This window comes from Pongo abelii, chromosome 17 (assembly GCF_028885655.2).
Source record: "Pongo abelii isolate AG06213 chromosome 17, NHGRI_mPonAbe1-v2.0_pri, whole genome shotgun sequence".
Lineage (NCBI taxonomy): Eukaryota > Metazoa > Chordata > Mammalia > Primates > Hominidae > Pongo > Pongo abelii.
The window spans coordinates 51,324,356-51,346,095 of record NC_072002.2 but is presented as its reverse complement, the minus strand read 5'-3'; the positions used below and the strand labels follow the sequence as shown (position 1 = coordinate 51,346,095).

The window sequence follows — 21,740 nt, the reverse complement described above, 5'->3', positions numbered from 1 at the left end:
GAATCCTAGAAGAAAACCTCAGAAACACCATTTGGGACATGGGCCTTGGGAAAGCATTTATAACTAGGTCCTCAGAAGCAATTGCAACAAAAACAAAAATCAACAAGTTGGATCCAATTAAACTAAAGAACGTCTGCAGAGCAAAAATAATTATCAAAAGAAAGCAGACAATCTACAGAATGGAAGAAAATATTTGCATGCAATGCAACCAACAGAGGTCTAATATCCATAATTTGTAAGGAATTTAATTCAACAAGCAAAAACCAAATGACATCATAAAAAATGGGCAAAAGACATGAACGGACACTTCTCAAAAGAAGACATACAAGTGGCCAACAAACATAAAAAATTCACATCATCACTAATCATCAGAGAAATGAAAATCGAAACCACAATGAGATACCATCTTACACCAGTCAGAATGACTATTAGTAAAAATGTAAACAAAACAACAGATGCTGGCGAGGATGCGGAGAAAAGGACTGTTCATACACTGTTGGTGTGAATGTAAATTAGCTCAGCCACTGTAGAAAGCAGTCTGGAGATTTCTCAAGAAACTTAAAACAGAATTGCCATTCAACCAACCAATCCCATTACTGGGTATGTATCCAAAAGAAAATAAATCATTCTACCAAAAAGGCACATGTACTTGCATGTTCATCACAGAGCTATTCATAATAGCAAAGACATGGAATCAACCTAGATGCCTATCAATAGTGAATTAGATAAAGAAAATGTGGTACACATATATCATGGCACACCTCACAGCCATAAAAAGAATGGAATCATATCCTTTGCAGAAACATGAATGCAGTTGGAGGCCATTTTCCTAAGTGAATTAATGCAGGAACAGAAAACCAAATACTACATGTTCTCACTTATAAGTGGGAGCTAAATATAAGGCACTCATGGATATGAAGATGGCAACAACAGACACTGGGGACTACGGTGGGGAGTGAGGGGGATGGGCAAGGTATGAAAAACTGTTAAGTACCATTCTCAGTATCTGGGTGACAGGATCATTTGTACCCCCAAACCTCAGCATCATTTAATATATCCAGATAACAAACTTGCACATGTACCTCATAAAAATAAAAGTTGAAAATAAAAAGCTCTATGTTCTATGTTGATTACCATTTTATATAAGAGGAAGCCTATAGATTATTTAATTTTCCAAAGCTCATATAAGTAGTAAATTGTGGCACTAAATATTACACCTAGGTGATCTAACTCCCTAGTTGCGCTCTTGTTCCTAATTCCAAATACTAGTGCCTTGCTACCCTATCCTGTCTCTGAAAGTCCACAGGACTGACCATCCAGGTGCCATTTTAATATGATGAAACTATAATTTATTAACTAGCACCAAAATGGCCTTAAGATGTTAATGAAATTTCTAAATATATGTGATTGCCACCAAGGGAGTTATTAATGTCAGCAGAAATAAACAATATAGAGAATTACCTCCCTATTATTTTTACTCCATGTCTCATAATGTTATGAGCCTTTGATACTCCACTGAGCATAAACCCCCATGCTGTCCCAAAAAGGGACATAAACTTTTCAATTCTGAAACAATAAAATAAAATTTTCAGGGAAATTAAAAGAAAGATATAGCTATGTTTTTAGCACAAATTTAAAATTAGTATTACAAAAACTGCAATATAGATTATTAGCTTTGCTATAGAATACATTTAAGAGTTCAATGTTAAAATAACCAGAATTTATTAAACTACACTCCAGAGTGCAATTAGTTTCTAGCTTAACAGAACACCCACAGCCTGGTTAAATCATTCATCTACTGTGTAAGATACCATAATTTGTTTAAACAGTCACTTATTAATGCAAAGTTAGATACTGTGTTGACTACTGAGGCTTGGTTCACTCTACTTCATATAATTATGAAATTTGGGAATCTATAAATCATATATTCCACACTCCCTTGCAGCCAGAGCTCTCTGGATGTCAATTAGGTTCTGCCTATTTCACATAGTTTTGGAGGTTTCCTTTTTGTTACCACTGGCAAGGACAATGGTGAAAACACAAAAATTCTTCCCAGCAATGACATCCCAGGGAATACATTTTACTTTTCTGGGTAAGAAGCAGCAGTTGTGGAAGCAGCAGAAACACGAATGACTTGTTGGTCTGGCCTCTAAATGCCTAGATTTCATGGATGGGAGTCTATTCTCTAGTTTCCTGGGTGTTCAGAAACAGTTGTGACAGTGGCAAATAGATTGCTTCTGATTCCAGCAAAGCTCCAGTGTTGGTCTCAGAGAATTACTCTCTTAGTATATTAGTTCTATATTGTTCTGAAGTCACCACTGGAAGTCTAATCTAGAACCCGCTTCTTCGTTCCTTTCAAAGATTTAATATACTTATTTTCGAGTATTACATTCCTTCCTGTCAAAATACCTACAAAGGTAGTTTCTATTTCCCATCCTGAATCCTGACGACAATCTTTTGATATTACTAAAAATGCGGCCTTTTTTTTTCTTCTTCTAAATTCAGGTACAATTTATACACAGTAATATTCATCTTTCTTACTGTATAATTTTTCAAGTTTTGAGAAATACAACTGGGTAATCATCACAAAAATTAAGGTAATTCCATCACACTAAAAATTACCCATGCTCCTGTGTAATCAACCTCTCCTCCAACTTCAGCCCATTTATTTATGTCTGTAGTTTTCCTTTTCTGGGATGTCATAAAAATGTATTCATACAGTATATAACCTTTTGAGTTTGGCTTCTTTCACTTAGCATTTGAGATTCATGTATGTATACTATGCATGCCAAGTTATTTCCCTTTATTGCTGTGTAGGATCATTTAAATTATTTCCTGTTTTTAGTGAATATCAATAAAGCCACTATAAAGACTCACATACCAGCTTTCATGTGCAGATAGATTTTCATTTCATTTGGGTAAATACCTACAAGTTAATTCAGGTGAAAAGTAGACTTGGATTAGGATGAGAGCAGTGAAGTTGGTAAGAAATGGTAGGAATTGGGATTTATTTACAATGAAGAGTGCACTGGATTTGGTGATGGATTGGATCTGGAGTGTGAGAACAGAGAGAAGTCAATTATGACTCCAAAGCCTTTTTTTCCTTAAGAAATAGAAAGAATGGGAATGCCATTTACTGAGGTGGATAGGTAATGTAGTGGCAGGTTGTGGAGGAAAATGAAGAGTTCAATTTTAGCTATGCTAAGTTTGAGATATTAGTGGACAGATCACATATGCACTGTTTCCTTAATTAGACTGAAACCCTTTAGGGCAGTAACTATCTTTTACTAACATACGGTTTCCTATAATAGCAAGGGAAAAGATTAGAAGATTTGGGGGTGTTTTTCAGCCCCTAAATTTCTGCAGTGAGAGCTAGGCTGTCACAGTTGTAAACTCACAAGTGCACTAAGCTTCTTGTATCTCACAAATGGCTACTTGTAGGGTAGCTATAATTTAAGTGAATATGGTACTGCATGCATATAACCAAAAAATTTTACCACTTTCTTGAGAGCATGAAGCAATTTCATGGTTAGAAAATTTTTCTATGTTGAATATTTCATTTTTTTTTGTTTCTGTCAATTATTGCTATATATACCTCTATCCTCTTAAATCAGACAAACAGCTTTAATTCCCTAAGTCACAGTGTGGTATAATCTCAAATGACAGTATCATTTTAATCAGGTTCCAAGGTTAGACATAATGTTTAGCTTTGATGTTGCCTCAGTAATCAGAAAGGATCTCAAAGAGCCCAACCAACATTACCTCTTATTCTTCCATGGTACAGACAATGCTTATCTCCATCATCTTCCCTTTAGTGGATCTGCAATGAAGACTAAAGCACTTTGTTAAGTCCCTATGTGATCCAAGCTAAGTAGAGTGACCAAATTCTGGCACCAGAATGAATACATTTAATAGCAACAGAAAATTGCCTCATTAAAGAGATCCACAAAATGGTATCAATTCCTTTTAGGATATCTTTTTTTTTTTTTTTTTAGATGGTGTCTCACTCTGTCGCCCAGGCTGGAGTGCAGTGTTGCAATCTCGGCTCACTGCAATCTCCACCTCCTGGGTTCAAGCGATTCTCCTGCCTCAGCCTCCCGAGTAGCTGGGACTACAGGTGCCTGCCACCACCCCCAGGTAATCTTTGCATTTTGAGTAGAGATGGGGTTTCACCATATTGGCCACAATGGTCTCGAACTCCTGACCTTGTGATCCCCCCGCCTCGGCCTCCCAAGTGCTGGGATTATAGGGGTGAGCCATTGTGCCCAGCCTTAAGATACCTTTATTCTCTAAGCAAGAGGCAAATTTATTACTATAGCCCAGCAATTCTGATATTTTGCAAGATGTTATGCTCTTTTACTCATCAAGTATATTTTCCATGATACACCTCTTTGCTCTGCTATATCATGGTAAGCTTTTCCTTAGTGTTTCTAATGCCTAAGGCCTTTTCATAACAATTTCTATTTCAGCTGCCTAATTTTTATGACTAACATTTTCTGAATAAATACTCTCAGATAATTAGGAACTATGTATGGGAAGAGAAACTCTTTGGCTTAAACAAATTAGGTACAGGTATTTTCTTTTCCTTGTAATGAAGTCTCTGGAAGTACACAATCTGGGGTTATTTCAGCAGCCTTACAATGCCATCAGGGACTTCAGTTTCTTTTATCTTTTGGCTCAGACATAGACTATCCATCTTATATTCATAAAATGGTTGCTCAATCTCCAATATTAGAACAACATTCCACAAAACAGAGGCTTTCAACTTGACCTGTTGATATTTGGACCAGATCATTCTTTGTTCTGTGGATGGTCTTGCACACTGTAGGATGTTTAGCGATATCCCTGGCCTCAACTTGCTAGGTGACAATAGTAACCCCCAGTTTAACCACCAAAAATGTTTCCAGATATTGCCAAATTTCTCCTGGGGGTCAAAATCGCCCCTAGTTGAGACAGCTGCTGGAGAAAAAGAGAATGGACAAAAGACAAAAAGAGGAATGACAGTGGTGCCTGCTATATCCACTCCCTCTCCCTGGCCCTCTATCCTCTTAAGGCGATTTCCTAGAAGCCCTATGGAACAACTTCTTACATCTCACTAGCCAGAACTGTACCTCAGTGCCACCCCATCTGCAAAGAAGGTTGAGCAATGTAGGTTTTAACTAGGGACACTGTTATTCCCAGTAACAGTGGCATTAAGAAAGAAAGATAGTAAAGAAATGGATAATAGGTAAGAAAATGGCAGTCTCTGTCACAGAAAGTTTCAGTACCTTATTTTCAAGACAATCTTCTTCTACTCTTTAAATTGAGATTCTTGACTATATACTTGCAGATGCTCCTAAGATTTTTAAAAGAAGGTGTGTCCTCATTTGTGTCCTATGAAGAACTTTTCAAGAGGACACTTTGCAGAAGTTGCCTTTTCCCTTGAGAACTGGTTATACTTTCCTAGTTCTGTTTATGTAATCTTTTTCCTCTCCTTCTAGGAGTCCAATGACATAAAAGTTAGACCTCTGATGTTATACCAAAGGTCCTTAACGCTCTTGTGTAACTTTTTTTTCCTCTCTTTTTCCCCTTCTTAAGACTGTATCCAGTTTTAAGTTTCTATTGACCTATCTTCAAATTTACTGACTCTTTCCTTTGTTACTCCATTCTGCCAATTAACCACCACTGAATTTTTTCATTATGGGTATTGTATTTGTCAGTTCCAAAATTTCCATTTAGTGCTTTTTTATAGTCTCTATTTCTCTGCTGAGAACTTCTATCCATTAATTTCAAGTGTATTTACCTTTATGCTACAGATAACTGCTACAATAGCTGCTTTAAAGTCTTTGCCTGATTATTCTAAAATCTGGTTGACCCTGGAGTTGACATTTCTTAATTATCTTTTCTCTAGAGATGGTTATAATTTTCTGTTTTTTTTTGTTTTTTGTTTTTGTAGGTAGCACTATTTTGAATTACATCCTGAACATTTAAAATGTTATGTTGTGCAGACTGTGGGTCTTATGACTTGCTATAATCCTACAGAGCATATTTTGTTGTCATTTTAGTAGAAAAATCAAGTAAGTTTGGTTTACACCACAAGTTCTTTCTCATCTCTGAGCAGTGGTTCTAATTTGAGTTCAGTTCAGTTCTCAAAGCGTTGCTAAATGCTTTGGGTCTGCTTTGTGCATGCATAGCATAGTACTTGTGTTGCCCATACACAAAACGAGGGAACACTCTTCTCCAGAGCTTTCTTGTCTGACATTTTCCCCATACTCAGTGGCCCAAAGGGCCCCTTTCCCTGGTTCTTCTTGTGGCACTGCAGATGCAGCTTTGCAACTTGGTCTGTCTTGGGTTAAAGCTGGTAAAGGGAGACAAAACTTGGAAACTGCCCCCAAACTCTTTGGAATGCTAAGCTCATTTACTTGGTTCCTGTGGTGCAAGAAAATAAGGTTTCTATCAGTTTTAGTTTCCAGTGCCACATTGCTGCCTTCACAACTGAAGGCAAAACTATAAGAAAAAAAGAAAAGAAAAACTTCCCAAACTAGGAAACTCATTTCCATACAGGTTGCCCCTTTAAGTTTTGACTCCTCACCACCATCTGATTGCTTTTGTTTACTTATATAGTTGCTTTTATATTTTGTCCAGAATTTTTAGTTTTAATCAGCAGAAGCGGTAGGCTATAGTGGGCTTATCCCATGTTGGCAGGAAGTTCTTCATGCTTTATTTTGAATTATCTTTCTTGCAGCCAAAAGCCTTTTGGCGGCTTCATTTAGTTAGAAGGTTTTATTGCTATTCTTACTTTTTAGAAACTAGTCTAATTTTACTTCTCATCAGATTGGCTCCTCTTCTATTTATATTATCATTGAATTTCTAAGAATTTTCCAGAAGTTATGACTTGGAAAACCACCGGCACTTTGATATTTTAGAGTATATATTACCAGCATGCTTTCTTGCAACTGTTCTCATTTGTTTTATTCTTGCATTCATTTGCTCACTTAAATACTTGTTCTTTCAGTTGAACAATCAGAACCTTCACAAGCGCTATACTGATATTAAAATAAGCATGAGTGATGACAACATTAAAATCACCTCATGCCTTCTCAATACACAATCATGTATATAATGCCAGCAAGGAGGTATCTGCTGAGAGTAGCCACTCAACAAACTGACGTGTGGCCAGCTATCTTTGCCTTACTGGTTAAACCTCAAATGCAATTTTCCAGAATACATACAATTTGAGGTGCCAAGAAGCCAAGACAAAAGGATTTGTTTACTCAAAGGAGCTTGATGTCCTGTTGTTCTGGACTACAAGTGTCCTTTCCTTAGGATTCAATGGCATGCCAGATGGAAGGTAATATTTAGAATTGAAAAAGGAGACTAGTAGAGGAAGACAGCTGGTGCTGTTTTTAAAAAGTCTTAGCAACAGAGGCTAGTCTCAAGAAATCTTAACAAATAAATGAAGTAAATGATACGTAACTGCATCACCTAAACCAATGCCTTTGACACTTTTGTTATTACTCAGGCATTGCTCTTTTGAGTTTTATTGTGAGTCATAACAAAAACTGCATAAGCAACAGCTACCATTTGTTAAATAACTCACTTTGTGACAGGCACTCTGTCATGTTTTTGATGTGCCTGATTGTAGAATAAAGACATTTTCACCTGATTGCCTCTTAAAATGAAGGTTACAAATTTACAGAACTGACAAGACACTTATAGATTATCTTAAATTTTTAAAGCTTTAAAAATGATAGAAGGGGAACATCACACACCGGGGCCTGTCATGGGGCGGGGGGACTGGGGAGGGATAGCATTATACCTAATGTAAATGACGAGTTAATGGGTGCAGCACACCAACATGGCACATGTATACATATGTAACAAACCTGCACATTGTGCATATGTACCCTAGAACTTAAAGTATAATAATAAAAGTCACAGAAGATATACAACTATTAAATAAATAAAAAAAGAAGAATATTTTATATAACTTACTACAAACTAAGAATTTGTTTTAAATGTAACCTTTTTGGGGATGTAAAATAATCTGACGCATTTTAGAAAGCTGATACTACTTAGCTATCTTTTATTGTTTTATGTGTAAAATTTTCTCCTTGATCAGTATTTTGTGAGACTCAGGCAAGTCTACTTTTCTTAATTCTGACCTTTTACTCTTGACTTTTGGGGAAAAAAACCCCATATGTTTACACGTTATACATCTTCACCACTAAAATCACATTTTGCAAAATAAATTTGATTTTCAGGTTTTTTTTAAAGAACTACTTTTTTTTATTTGTACAAATTTATGGCATGCATGTGATATTTTATTATGCATATATAATGCCTAGTATTCAAGTCAGGGTATTTAGGGTATCCATCACCTGATTACAATACATTTTTGTTAACTATAGTCACCTTACTCTGCTCTCAAACACTGAATTTATTCCTTCTAACTTACTGTATTGTACCCTTTAACCAACTTCTCTTCATCCTCCCTTCTCCCATCCACTCACCATTCCGTCTCTTATCCTCCTGCTCTCTACTTCCATGTGATCATATTTTTTGGCTCCCACACATAAGTAAGAAGATGATGTGATATTTTTCTTTTTTTGCCTACCTTATTTCCCTTAAGATAATGACTTCCAGTTCCATCCATGTTGCTGGAAATGACATGATTTCATTCTTTTTATGGCTGAATAGTATTCCACTGTAGATATACTACATTTTCTTTACCCATTCATTTATTGATGAAAGCTTAAGTTGATTCGAATATCTTTGCCTTTGTGAACAGTGCTATAATTAACATGGGAACACATGTATTCTTTGGATATATTGATTTCTTTTCCTTTGAATAGAGACCCAGTGGTGGGATTAGTGGTTCAATTAGTAATTCTATTTTTAGTTTTATGAGGAATCGCCATACTATTTTCCTTAGTGGCTGTACTACTTTACATTCCCACCAACAGTATAAGAGTTCTCTTTTCTCTGCATCCTTGCCAATATCTGCTACTTGTTGTTTTTTTTAAATAATAGCTATTCTGACTAAGGTAAGATGGTATGACACTCTGGTTTTGATTTACATTTATCTGATGATTAGTAATGCTGAGCACTTTTTCATATACCTGTTGGCCATTTGTCAGTCTTCTTTTGAGAAATGTATACTCATGTCCTTTTGCCCACCTCTTTTTTTTTGAATTTCATATCATCTTCAAAATTTTGTATTTCCATAGGTTTTGGGGAAAACAGGGGTAATTTGGTTACATGAGTAAGTGCTTTAGTGGTGATTTGTGAGATTTTGGTGCATTCATCACCCAAACAGTATACACTGAACCCAATTTGTAGTCTTTTATCCCTCACTCCCCTCCCACCCTTTCCTTCAGGTCCCGAAAGTCCATTGTATCATTCTTATGCCTTTGCCTCCTGATAGCTTAGCCACCATTTATAAATGAGAACATACAATATTTGGGTTTTCATTCCTGAGTTACTTCACTTAGAACAATAGTCTCCAGTTCCATCCAGGTGGCTGCAAATGTCATTAATTTGTTCCTTTTTATGGCTGAGTAGCATTCCATCATTCATATATATATATACATATATATACATACACATATATATATACATATATATATATACACATATATATATATACACATATATATACACATATATATATATACACACACACACATATATATATATATACACCACAATTTCTTTATTCACTCATTGACTGATGGGTATCTGGGCTGGTTCCATATTTTTGCAATTGCTAATTGTGCTGTTATAAACATGCATGTGCAAGTATCTTTTTTGTATAATGACTTCTTTTCCTGTGGGTAGATACCTAGCAGTGGGGATTGCAGGATCAAATGGTAGTTCTACTTTTAGTTCTTTAAGGAATTGCCACACTGTTTTCCATAGTTGCTGTACTACTTTACACTCCTACCAACAGTATAGAAGAGTTTTCTTTTCACTGCATCCACACCAACGTCCATTATTTTGTGATTATGGCCATTCTTGCAGGAGTAAGGTGGTATCTCATTGTGGTTTTTATTTGTGTTTCCCTGATCATTAGTGACGCTGAACATTTTTTCATATGTTTGTTAGCCATTTGTATATCTTCTTTTGAGAATTGTCTATTCATGTCCTTAGCCCACTTTATGATGAGATTGTTTATATTTTTCTTGCTAACTTGTTTGAGTTCCCTGTAGATTCTGGATATTAGTCCTCTGTCAGATGTATAGATTGTTATATAGTAAAAAAAAATACTTAGGAATATACCTAACCAAGGAGGTGAAAGACCTCTATGAGGAAAATTACAAACACTGCTGAAAGAAATCATAGATGACACAAACAAATGGAAACACCTCCCATGCTCATAGATGGGTACGGTCAATATTGTGAAAATGACCACAGTGCCAAAAGCAATCTACAAATTCAATGCAATTCCCATCAAAACACCACCATCATTCTTCACAGAACTAGAAAAAACAATCCTAAAATTCATATGGAACCAAAAAAGAGCCCACATAGACAAAGCAAGACTAAGCAAAAAGAACAAATCTAGAGGCATCACATTACGTGAATTCAAACTATACTATAGGGCCACAGTCACCAAAACAGCATGCTACTGGTATAAAAATGGGCACATAGACCAATGGAACAGAATGGAGAACGCAGAAATAAACCAAATACTTACAGCCCAATAATCTTCAATAAAGCAAACAAAATCATCAAGTGGGGAAAGAACACCGTATCCAACTAATGGTGCTGGGATAATTGGCAAGCCACATTTAAGAGAATGAAACTGGATCCTCATTTCTCACCTTATACAAAAATCAACTCAAGACAGATCAAGGACTTAAATCTAAGACCTGAAATTATAAAAATTCTAGAAGATAACATAAAAAACCCTTTCTAGACATTGGCTTAGGCAAAGACTTCATGACCAACAACCCAAAAGCAAATGCAACAAAAACAAAGACAAATACGTGGGACTTAATTAAACTAAAGAGCTTCTGCACAGTAAAAGGAACCATTAGCAGAGTAAACAACCTACAAAATAGGAAAAACCTTTGCCCACTTTCTAATAAAAGTTTTTTTTTCTGCGGAGATGTTTGCATTCCTTGAACATCCTGGATATGAGTCCCCTGTCAGGTGAACAGTTAGCAAATATTTTCTGTCATTCAACAGGTTGTCTGATTACTCTGTCGATTACTTCTTTAGTGCCGTGCAGGTTTTTAGTTTAAGTCCTATTTGCCCATTTTTTATTTTGTTGCCTGTGCTTTTGAGTTCTTATTCATGAATTCTTTGTCTAGACAAATGTCCAAGAGAGTTTACCTGAGGTTCTCTTTTAGAGCTTTTTTATTTTGGGTTTTAAATTTAAGCCTTTAATCTATTTTGAGTTGATTTTTGTGTATGTCGAGAGATGGGGGTTCAGTTTCATTATTCTACATGCAGTAATACAATTTTCCCAGCACTACTTTTGAAGAGAATGTTTTTTCCACAATGTAAGTTGTCGGCTTTGTTAAAAATTGGTTGTATACATGGCTGATACTAATAAGTGGCTTATTATCTGGGTTCTCTATTCTGTGCCATTGGTCTATATGTCTATTTTTAAATCAACAGTATACTATTTTGGTTCCGATGGTCTTATATTTTAAAGTCAGGTAATGTGACGCCTCTTTGCTCTTTTTGCTCAGGATTGCTTTGGCTATTTGGGCACTTTTGTGTTTTTATATGAATTGTAGGATTGTCTCCTCTAATTCTTTGAAGAATGATGTTATTTTGATAGAAATTGCACTAAATCTATAGATTGCTTGGGGCAATATGGTCAACTTAATGACATTAATTCTTCCAATCCATGACTGTGGGATGTTTTTTGTTTCTTGTGTTGTCTTCAATTGCTTCCATCAATATTTTACAGTTTCTCTTGTAGAGAACTTTCACATCCTAGGCTAAATTTATTCCTAGGTATATATTTTTTGGAGCTATTGTAAATGAGATTGCCTTATTTCTTTCTGGACTAGATCACTACTAGTGTACAGAAATGCTACCTGCCAGGTGCAGTGGCTCACATCTATATTCCTAAAACTTTGGGAAGCAAGGTGGTAGGATCACTAAAGACCAGGAGTTCGAGACCAACCTGAGCAACACAGTGAGACTCCATCTCTACAAAATAAAAATTAAAAAATTAAAAATTATCCAGACATGGTAGCACATGCCTATGGTCTTAGCTCTTCAGGAGGCTGAGGTGGGAGGATCACTTGAGCCCAGGAATTTGAGGCTGCAGTGAGCTATGATCACAACAGAATGAGACACTGCCTCAAAAAAAAAAAAAAGAAGGAAAAAAAAAAAAGAAAAAGAAATGCTAGTGGTTTCTGTACATCAATTTTGTATCTTGTAATTTTACTGTATCCATTTATCAGCTCAAAGAGCTTTTTGGTGGAGTCTTCAGGTTGTTCTAGATATAAGATAATATTATCAGCACTACCAAGGAACAATTTGATTTCCTCTTTTCCAATTTGAATGCCTTTTATTTCTTTCTCTTGTCTGAATGTTCTGGCTAGTACTTCCAGTAGAACTTTGAATAAAAGTGCTGCAAGTGGGCATCCTTGTTTTGTTCCAGTTCTTCGAGAAAAGGCTTTCAGCTTTTCTCCATTCAATATGACTTTAGCCTAGGGTTTGTCATACGTGATCTTCATTATTTTCAAGTATTTTACTTCTAACCTAGTTCGATGAAAGTTTTTATCATGAAGGGATGTTGAATTTTACCAAATGCTTTTTCTGGATCTATTGAGATGATCATATACTTTTTGTCCTTCATTGTACTGATGTGATGTTCTACATTTACTGATTTACGTACGTTGAGCCACCTTTGCATCCCTTGTGTAATCTCATTTAATCATGTTTTTCATGTACTGTTGGATTTGGTTTGCTAGTATACTGTTGAGGACTTTTGTGTCTATGTTCGTCAGGGATACTAGCCTATAGTTTTCTTTTTGTGTATGTCTAAATTTGGTATCAGGGTAACACTGGCCTTGTAGAATGAGTTAGGGAGAAATCCCCTCTTTTCCATTTTTTGGAATAGCTTGGGAAGTTTTATATTAGTTTTTCTTAATATGGTTGGTATAATTTGGCTGTGAATCTATCCAGTCTTGGACATTTCTTTGTTGGGAGACTTTTTATTACTGACTCAATCTTGCTCCTCATTATAAGTCTGTTTAGGTTTTGTATTTCTTCCTGATTCAATCTTGGTAGGATGTATGTTTCCAGGAATTTATCCATTTCCTATAGATTTTCCAGTTTTTCAGCACATAGTTATTAAAACTGGCCCTGATGATCCTTTGTATTTCTGTGGTATCCATTCTAATGTCTCATTTTTCATTTCTGGCTTTGTTTATTTGGATCTTCTCTCATCTTAGTTAATGTAGTTAGCAGTTTATCAATTTTGTTTACCTTTTTGAAAAATCCACTTTTCATCTTGTTGTTTTTTAAGTCTCTATTTCATTTAAGTCTGTTCTTATGTCTATTATATCTTTTCTGCTGATTTTGGATTTGGTTTATTTCTACTTTTCTAGTTCCTGCAAGAGCATTGGTTAATTCTGAATTTTTAATCATTCTACTTTTTGATGTAGGCATTTATTTCTATAAAATTCCCTCTTGGTGCTGCTTTTGCTGTATCCTACAAGTTTTGATTTGTTGTTTTTCCATTTTCATTTGTTTCAAATCTTTTTAAAATTTCCATCTTAATTTATTCATTTTCATGATGGTCATTCAGGAGCATATTGTTTAATTTCCACGTATTTGTATAGTTTCCAGAGTTCCTCTTGGCATTGATTTCTAATTTTATTCCATTGTGGTCTGAGAAGATACTTGATACGATTTCACTTCTTAAAATTTTTTTGAGTTTTTTTGTGGCCTAACATATGGTCTATCCTGGAGAATGGTCCTTGTGCTGATGAAAGGAATGTATATTCTGCAGTTGCTGGATAGAATGTTCTGTGTTAGGTCCACTTGATCTAAAGTCCAGTTTAAGGTCAATGTTTATTTGTTCATTTTCTGTCTTGATGATCTAATGCTGAGAGTGGGGTGTTGAAGTCCCCCACTTTTACTTTATTGCAGTTTATCTCTTTCTTTAGAAGTAGTAATACTTACTTCAGGAATCTGAGTGCTCCAATGTTGGATACATACGTATTCAGAACTGTTATATCCTCTTGCTGCATTGATCCTTTTATGATTGTAAAAATACCTTCTTTGTCTTTTATTACTATTTTTGACTTAACGTCTGTTTTATCTGATACAAGTATAGCCACTCCTGCTCACTTTTGGTTTCTGTTTGTATGGAGTATCTTTTTTCGTCCCTTTACTTTCAGGCTACCTGTGTCTTTACAAGTTAGGTGAGTTTCTTGTATGCAGCATATGGTTGGATCATTTTTCTTTACCCATTTAAATATTCTGTATATTCTGAGTGGAGAATTTAATCCATATAAGTTCAAGTTATAATTAATATGATAGGCTTTGTTCCTGTCATTGTTAATGGTTTTCTGATTGTCTTATATATTCTTTGTTCCCTTCTTTTCTCTTAGTGTTTTTCATTATGGTTTGGTGGATTTCAGTGGTGGTACCATTTGTTTCTTTTTTCTTTCTCTTTTGTATGATTGCTTTATCAGTGAGTTTTATACTTTCATGTGTTTTCATGATGGTAAATATTTGATAAATGTTGGTCTGTCACTTTCAGGTTTATGACTCCCTTGAGCATTTCTTGTAGGTCTGGTCTAGTTCTAGCAAATTTCCTCAGTGAAAGATTTTATTTCTCCTTCCTTTATGAGGACTAATTTTGCTGGATACAGCATTCCTAGCTGACAGGTTTTTCTCATTTTGTTTTGTTTGAGCCCTTGGAATATATCATCCCATTCTCTTTGAGCTTGTAAGGTGTCTGCTAAGAAATCCACTGTTAGTCTGTTGGGATTTCCTTTGTAGGTGAGCAAATGATTTTCACTTGCTGTTTTTAGGATTTGCTCTATTTTTGATTTCAGACAGTCTGACTTTAATGTACCACGGAGAAGTCCTTTTTGCATTGTATCTGCCTGGCAATTGCTGAACCTCTTGTATCTGAATGTCTAAATCTCTTGCTAGACTTGGGAAGTTGTCACCTACTGTCTCATCAAATAGGTTTTCTAATCCTTTTCTGCTTTGCTCTTTAAAATACTGATAATTCAAATATTCAGTGTCTTTATGTCCCAAATATCCTGAAGGCTTTGTTCTTTCTTTTTATTCTCTTTTATTTTTATCTGACTAGATTATTTCAAAAGACTCATATTTAAGTTCTGAGTTTGTTCCTTCTGCCTGATTTAGTCTATTTTTGAAGCTTTCAAATGTATTTTGTATTTCCCTCAATGAATTCTTTAGTTCCAGAATTTCTATTTGGTTCCTTTTAAAAATATCTTTTGCTTTTATAATTCTTTCATATCCTGAATTGTTTTTCTGATTTCTTTACACTGATTTTTATGATTCTCTTGTACTTACTGAGCCTCTTTAAAATCAGTATTTTGAATTCTTTATCTGGGATTTTGATAACTTTTTTGATTAACATCAACTGCTCCACAAGTATTGTAATCCTTTGAAGATATCATATTTCCTTGCTTTTTCATGTTTCCTGTCCTTACCTTGATATCTGCATATGTGATATAGTAGTTGCTTCTTCCTATTTTTGAATTTACTTTTCTAGGGGAGAACTTTTTCCTAAAGGTGTATCTATGATGCTGGTTGGGTAGAGCACTTTGGCTTTAATTCTGGGTGCATGTAGTAACGTAGTCTCTGTATGATTTCTTTGGCTGTAAATGGTGTTAGTGGTATCTTGATTTACTCAGGGGCTAGGGGGTGGTTATTATGGAAGCTGTGGTAAGGTTGTGATGAGGGAGGACTTGGATTCCAAGTGAGCTGGTCTTCAGGCCATAGTGGTAGCAGTGGTGGACTAAGAATGCCTATCTTTGTGCCACAGTACAATGTACACTGGCACCTGCATTGGTGGTTATCAGCAAGCCAATTTTTGGTCCTTCACGTGATTTGTTTGGATTTCAGCAGGAGCAGTGGTATACTGGACAGGTAGGCCTGGGTGATTGCAGCAGCAGTGGTGAGACAATTCTGTGGTTCCTGAGTGGTGTGCATCAATGTTGGTGATGGCTGAAATAGGCTGGGCACACTAGTCACTAGGCCCACAAGTGGCGCTTATAGGTTGGTACCACCTGAGGTGGTAACCGCTGGAAGTTTAGGCCCAATTTCTGGCCTCTAGGAGGAGTGCTTGGCTGCCTAAGGTGGTGGATTGGGTTGGGCAATCCCCAGGATCCTAAGCTATGTGCTCTGTCTTGGAGGGGGATGCAAAGTTGAGCTGGGTGGGCTTATACTCAGGCTCTCCGAAGATGACAGCAGGCTATACCTATGGTAGGCAGGGGGAGGCGATCCTCAGGCCCAAGTCAGAGCACATGAGTGAGGAGAAGTAGGAGCCACACTGAAGCTTCTGTCACTGAATAGGATGAGGCCAGCCTTGGTGGCCACAACCTAAGCCAGTGGGTGGGGAAGGCACATCCTTCTCATACCCCAGTCCTGGATGGGTTCACTCCCCAGCTCTGGTAGTGGTAGCCCATGCCCAGCTCACACCACAGTACCAGCTGCAGAAGCCCCACCCTATCTCACAACCAAGTCCCAATGGAAATTTGTGCTCTGCTCACTTACCAGCACTGGCTGCTGTGGCCCCCAGATTGCTCATTTTACAGCCCTGGCTACAGGAGCCCTACCAGCTCTTGCCCGAGTCTCAGTAGCAACAGCCTGAGTTTCCCTAACACCTTGGTCCTGGTACTGCTGGACCCTAGGACAGCATGTAGTCTGCCAAAGCTAGGTTTGAAAATGGTGCCTTGCTGTAGCCATTTTGGTCTCAGAAAGGGTGTGGGACCCAGTGCAAGCTGCCTCCCTAAAGCAGTTCCAACCCATGGTTTACTGGCAGCTCCCTATGTTAGTTTCAGAGGTTTGGAGGATCAAGGGGATCTCCTATAGCCAGGATGGCAAAATTCCAGACTAGAGTTATGGTCTGTTGGAATTCTCTCACTCACCCTTTCCCTGTGTTGGAAAGTCACCCTTAGCTGCCTTTTATGAAAATCACAGAAGCTAGCTGTACAAACCAAACCACAAAATCTTAATAAGAAAGGAAGAGAGGGAAGAAGGGAAGAATTAAATATACTCCTTCCTAAATCACAAGTGTTAAAATAAATCATCAAAATGAAAAAGTAATTATTCATAGTTAAGTGTTTGAACTAATGAAGGAGACTCCTAATGGGTCATACCAGTTATAGAAAGACGAAAATATTTCCTGAAGGACTGTCTACTAGTCTTCCTTTAAAAGTATTTTTTTTCCCACAGGTTGGGGTGCAGAGGAGTAGAGAAAGACAGAGGCAAACTTAATAAGAAGCAAGTAGTTTAATGCTAGAAAGTCAAAGCATCAATCAGAAACGTCAGAGTAGCTTCCTTCTATTTGAATGTCTCATGGTGTCACAGACACAGACAGAAAAACAAATCCAATGTGCATGTCCACCTTAAAGACAGGCAGTGTTCTAACAGATCCAAATGTTTAATTCTAGACATAAGAAATTTTCTCCTAAAAACTTGCCAAGATAATACATGCTAACTTCAGCCTCCTAATATAGTGAAGACTGGATGAAATACATGTGATTTTCTCTCTTGAAATTAGAAACATTAAAGAAAAAGTACAGCAAAATAAAGAAGGTATTTTAGAGACAATTCTTTAGCTTTTCTCAATCTGCAAGTGTTAATGCCAGAACTCTAATATAGAAACAAAGAACACCCCCTTCCTCCTACTTCCCTCATCCCCATTTATTCACTTCTTCTTGGCAAGGGTTGGTATACTAACTAGAAGCCTTAAACTATGGTAAGATGTTTATTTTTCACATTATCTTCTCAGAGCTTTAAGGAAAAAAGAAAAAAACTCAAATATTTACTCACTGTTTTTAAAATTTAGAGCCCTTTTAACAGACTCAGTATTCCATCAAAACAATCATAAACATTCTAATGTACTTCAATAACAGCCAAACAATAGTCTTAGAATCATGGCTCTACTCATTACAGCTGTAGTAACTGACTTTCAGCAAGTTATTTAATCTCTCTGACCTCCATAAAAGAGATAATAATGGTGCCTACCTCATGAGGTTAAACTGAGAATTACATGTCTATATATAAAAAGCTTAAAACAGTATGTGGTATAGAATAAGTGCATATAAGTGTTGACTGTTATTGTTGTACTGATGTTATTAAAATAATTATGAGTCTAACAAGGTAGAAAGCGGGAAAAAATGAATTTTAGAGTCAGGTTTGAGGAGTGTGCCTAATAATACCTATGTAACTTTGGGCAAGTTACTTAACCTTAGCAAAGCTATTTCATCATTTGTAAAAAGGAGACAACAATACCTACTTTTAACATTTTGAGGACTAATAAAAGATAATGTTTGTAAAGCAAGTAGCACAGAGAAGTGACCAATAAACAAAAGTAATCATTATTATTGCTGTCAGCCAACTTCTCCCCAGACAATAAGGAAGTTCTTCTGTCCCTTGTGGAAGCTGTACACTTTACTTTGAGTTCTAACAGGGAAACCGGAAAAATGCAAATTTAATTGTACTAAAAATCACTAGTGAAAGAACTTTCCTACACCCTAGAAAAGGAGGAATAGGAGAAAGGCATATTTATCTAGAGTTTTTCCAAATCCAATCATCTCACAAAGTACAAGAAATAGTTGCCCCGCTAGAGGTTTGAGTAAAAACACATCAACACAGCAGTTCATTGTATATGCAATTTTAAGAGCAGTCATGTCATTTTGTTGTTTTACTACTGTGTCAATAATTCTTCTCTGTTGATTTTTTTCATTTGAAACTTGTAAAAATAAAATCAGAGCTCTGATAAAATTGGCAAATTTTTACAGTAAAGGAACGGCAGAAAGGAATGTAAAAAAGTACAGACATGCAGGGATGGACCGGAAAATTGGAAAAGATACCAACAAAACTTTGAATGTTAGAAAGTGGGTGAATGATGCACACGTATGTTTATTGCGGCAGTATTCACAATAGCAAAGACTTGGAGCCAACCCAAATGTCCATCAATGATAGACTGGATTAAGAAAATGTGGCACATATATACCATGGAATACTATGCAGCCATAAAAAGGGATGCGTTCATGTCCCTTGCAGGGACATGGATGAAGCTGAAAACCATCATTCTCAGCAAACTTTCACAAGATCAGAAAACCAAACACTGCCTGTTCTCACTCATAAGTGGGAGTTGAACAATGTGAACACGTGGACACAGGGAGGGGAACATCACACACAGGGGCCTGTCAGCGGGTGGGAGGCTAGGCAAGGGATAACATTAGGAGAAATACCTAATGTAGGTGATGGGTTGATGGGTGCAGCTAGCCACCAGGGCATGTGTATACCTATGTGACAAAACTGCACATTCTGCACGTGTACCCCAGAACTTAAAGTATAATAAATAAATAAATAAATAAATAAATAAATAAATAGTGGGTGAATGAACTGGTAACTGATTTAGCATGAACAAATCAGAAACCTAATTCAAAAGTAGGCTAACTGCTATTGGCTCAGGAATTGGAAACACTGGGTATTACCAGAAATGAGAGTAGAGGCGAGGTTGAAAAGAGGTGAGATGATTAGAAGTCTATTTAAGGAGACAGTATGTTTTAGAAAGAGGTAAGCTATTAAAAGGTCTTTAAAAAAAATATGTATAAGCTAAAATAAGCAGAATGAGTCAGGAAAACACTCTAGACTATAAAAACTACATGCAGAATTAAACAGATCACAGTTTTTCAGAACTAGGGCATTAAAAAACATGTGATGCTAGGAGTCAACCTATGCTCTGCCACTTTAGCTATGCAAACTACAGTGCTTAAGTTTTCACTTCTAAATGAAGTAGTTGGATGAGATGAGTGGTTCTCACCTAGGGTGCACATCAGGATCACCGAGGGAGGGAATATCTTCTAAAGAAACACATGGTTGGAGTCCCGTCCACTGAGATTATGACTCCTGGTTATGTGTTACAGAAAAAGCTCCCCTTCCACTGAAGAAGATGATCTAAAAAAATTCTTTCAAATTTCAATACTTTATACTTTAAATTTCAAAGAAAAATAGATATAACTGCATTCATTCAACAGAAACCATTGTGAGCTTTCCTTTAGACTAGCTTGAAACACACCAGGGACAGGCACAGGGGAGTAACAATATGAGATTTATTCCACTAACCAATGTTTCTCGAATGAATGAATGTATCTGTGGTATTGTCATGAGTTTAATTTTCTAACTCAACTAGGTTAATTTTAATTAAACTACTACAGGGTATAAATTTTCTTGAAATGGAAAATATTCCTAAGTCTATCCTAGATGTCCAACCGACTGATATTCCTCAGTTTCTCACAATTGTTGTAATTCTTTCATCATAGAATCGTAGTTTTAGCTTTTCTTTTTTTCTTTTTACTCTTCTATTTGTAGTATTTGAAAAGTAACAAATGAACACAGTACTAGAAATATAAACAGTTATGGAAGGAAATAACATAGAAAATAAAACACCTCTGTTTGTTACTCCCAATACTACTCCATAGAGATAATTAAACCCTCTTCTCCATTTCTGACTTTAATCATCTTAGTGTTACCCCCAAAACTTTAAATGTGATTAGATTTTTCTTTCTTCGGTTACAATTACATATCTATTAAGCAAGATCCAGTGATTTCCTCCCAATGACAAAATTTGCCTCACTTATACTACATCCTTTAAAGTTTTTATAGTTATGTCTTTATATGTCTTTTATATCTTTATAGCTATATCTTTATCTTTAGTTCTTAGATACATTACCTTTCAAACTTTGAATAAGTGTAATATCTACTTGATCCATTACATTATACTATATTTCTTGAATTTTCTTTCTGTACAGTGAGAAAATCAGTATACCTTCCCTTCACTATCCAACTTTTAATAGCTATACCATTTATTTCCCACCATCAGGGTTTTAGCATTTGTATTATAGCCAGAGATTGGATCTTCCATGCTTTGTTTACAGATTTATTCTGAAAACAAAAGTCTACAAACATAAAATATATAAACACTTGTCACTACAGAAACAGGATATGTGATTAGAGTCATAGAATGTAAGATGTCAGACCACGGTTACTAAAACAGATACTTGAAAGAATGTTCTAAGTGTAGAGGCCAATGGAATTTCCTTTCTAACATTCAGCTCCTTAGAATCATGCCTCATTTTAGTTTGCTTCATCTTGAACCATGACTTTCTTGTTCAGCTTTTCATTTTTACTACTTTTTTTCTTTTTTGTTTGTTTGCTTTTTTGAGACAGGATCTCACTCTCTCACCCAGGTTCAAGTGCAGTGTTACGATCTCAGCTCATGCAACCTTGGCCTCCTAAGCTCAAGCGATCCTTCAACCTTAGCCTCCTGAGGAGCTGGGACTACAGGTGCACACCACCCCACCCAACTAATTTTTTTGGTATTTTTTGTAGAGACGAGGTTTCACCATGCTGCCCAGGCTAGTCTCAAGCTCCTGGGCTCAAGCGATCCAGTCACCTCGGCCTCCCAAAGTGCTAGGATTACAGGCATGAGCCATTGCGCCTGGCCCGTTTTTATTAAATTTTAAGTACCTCTTTCTTCCAGTTGTCAGGAATACCTGCTACGCCCT

General features: G+C 36.3%; 1 protein-coding gene across 11 annotated transcripts in view; it reads right to left on the bottom strand.

Annotated features, from left to right (window-relative positions):
* Positions 1–21,740, bottom strand: part of KIAA1328 (KIAA1328 ortholog) — a 387,444-nt gene that overhangs the window by 204,077 nt on the left and 161,627 nt on the right.